Raw genomic sequence first — 2,511 nt, forward strand, 5'->3', positions numbered from 1 at the left:
TGTTTCATTGTCAGTATGTTTACCTTTGCACTTTGAGTTTTCTTTTTTTCCCATTTACTTAGCACTGTCATAAAGTGAACTCTTTAGAGTATCAAAGTTCAAATTAGTCATCCCTTCCTGACCAAAAGATATGACTAGCATTGATTATTTAGATACGGGATAGTTAAGAAAAATTTCAGGAAACAGGTATGCAGCTAGGTACTGCTTCCCATGCTGTGAAAAAAAAAAAAACACCTCTGCCCACTGGCTGCTCTGAAAAGCCATATTTGCATTGTTCCCCGTGCTGCTCTTAGCTCGCTGCAGCCTCCTTTGCCGCCCGCCCGCCTCCTCGTCCTCCTCCACAGTGGACTCCTGCAGCCCTCTCGCCAGAGTCCTCGAACTCGATTCGTCTCGCCCTCGCTGCAGCGGATCACCGGCGTGCCCCACCATGTCAGACGCGGCAGTGGACACCAGCTCCGAGATCACCACCAAGGACTTGAAGGAGAAGAAGGAAGTTGTGGAGGAGGCAGAGAATGGAAGAGACGCACCTGCCAATGGCAATGCTCAGAATGAGCAAAATGGGGAGCAGGAGGCTGACAATGAGGTAGATGAAGAAGAGGAAGAAGGTGGGGAGGAGGAGGAGGAAGAGGTGATGGTGAGGAGGAAGATGAAGATGAAGATGAGGAAGCTGAGGCTCCTAAGGGCAGCAGGTAGCTGAAGACGATGAGGATGATGATGCTGACACCAAGAAGCAGAAGACTGAACAGGATGACTGGATGGCAAAGGAAAAGCTAAACTAAGGCCGCTGTGACCTGTTCACCCTCCACTTCCCGTCTCAGAATTTAAACGTGGTCACCTTCAAGTAGAGGAGCAGGCCCCGCCCGCCCACAGCAGGCAGTGCCACCCACAGATGACATGCGCTCTTCATCAACCCACCAAAACCACAACATGAGTTTGCAACAGGGGAGGAAAAAATCAAAACTTCTAAGGCTTTTTTTCTTAAAAATACTTTAAAAGGAAAATTTGTTTGTATTTTTTATTTACATTTTATATTTTTGTACATATAGTTAGGGGTCAGCCAGTTTTGATGGTGACTGGTGACCAGACCAGCCTTCAGAGCGTTCTCTGTCCTACTTCTGACCTTACTTGTGGTGTGACCATGTTCATTATAATCTCAAAGGAGAAAAAAAACTTGTAAAAAAACAACAAAAACGACAACAACAACAACAACAAAAAAAAAAACCAATCTTATTCGGAGCATTCCAGTAACTTTTTTTGTGTATGTACCTAGCAATACTATAAGTAGTTGGTTTGTATGAAATGGTTAAAAAGGCCAAAGATAAAAGTTTTCTTTTTTTTCCTTCCTTTTTTTTTGTCTATGAAGTTGCTGTTTTTTTTTTTTTTTGTTTTTTGGGCCTGTTTGATGTATGTGTGAAACAATGTCCAACAATAACCGAAATTTTATTTTGCTGAGTTTTTCTAAAAAAAACAAAACCTCCAAAGATATTTGCAAGAACCATGTTAAAGTGTGATCTTCAAGAAATTAGCATCCGAAAGTAATAGTTCTGTTATCTTTTCCCTCTATTTAACCACTAAGCCTCTTTGCTGCCTTGACTCCTGCTCCTGGTATTGAACAAACCTATTTGCATTGCCATATAATACTGTTGCTTTACTGACTTTTTTATTTGGCTTTCTCTCTATAGAAAATGTATACTTCCTAAGAGTAATTAATATTCCATCAAGAGCACATCATGAGCATTACATCAAAGTTTATTGAATAAGAATATCTTGGACAATTTACAAAGAAACATATATTCTAATAATTCAACTACTATTTGTTGAATACACAGAGTTATAGAAAGACATTATGATCCAAACATAATAGGGATATATTTTCACCCTTTTATTGCAGTATTGTTTGAGAGACAGATTTAAAATAAGAGGTATCTTTAGTGCAGCATATTAATTGATGGATAAAGCCATACTTAGGGCAATATAGGTTCTCTGGGAAAACTCAGAAATGTGTTTTAGGCATATTCTTTCAGATAGGCTCAGTTAAAAATAAGTATGGCATATGTTTAAGAAGTGGTCTCATTTTCACCTAAAAATTTCCTCTATTAGCAATCAATGTATTGCTCCTTTATCATATAAAATTCAGTTAATGATGTTGTATCTGTTTCTTCTTTCTAGCACTTATACCACCTTCTTCAATATTTAAGATACTAGATTTAGTAGCTCACCTCTATGCTTACAAAGAATGGTGCATAGTTCTTTGGTTTTCCACTTCGTATATGCAACTGATAATTTACAAAATAATCTCCTTAAGACTAAATATACTCATTCATAATGAAAGTTTAGTGAAATACATAGTCATTATATATGTACACAATTTAGTATTAAGAAACTGGCTCATGTATTTATAGAAGTTTCCAAGTCTCAAAATCTGCAGTGAGTCAGCAAGCTCCAGTTCGGGTTGGGAGGCCTCAGAATTTGAAGAGCTAAGACTGCGCTTCATGTTTCAATTTTGCCAGA

The 2,511-nt window shown here is 38.6% G+C and overlaps 1 pseudogene; it reads left to right on the top strand.

The window, feature by feature from the left end:
- The first annotated feature begins 253 nt into the window (after positions 1–253).
- LOC142840640 (prothymosin alpha pseudogene) lies at positions 254–1,191 on the top strand (annotated as a pseudogene).
- Positions 1,192–2,511: the final 1,320 nt, after the last annotated feature.

The sequence above is a fragment of the Microtus pennsylvanicus genome, chromosome X (assembly GCF_037038515.1).
Source record: "Microtus pennsylvanicus isolate mMicPen1 chromosome X, mMicPen1.hap1, whole genome shotgun sequence".
Taxonomy (NCBI): domain Eukaryota; kingdom Metazoa; phylum Chordata; class Mammalia; order Rodentia; family Cricetidae; genus Microtus; species Microtus pennsylvanicus.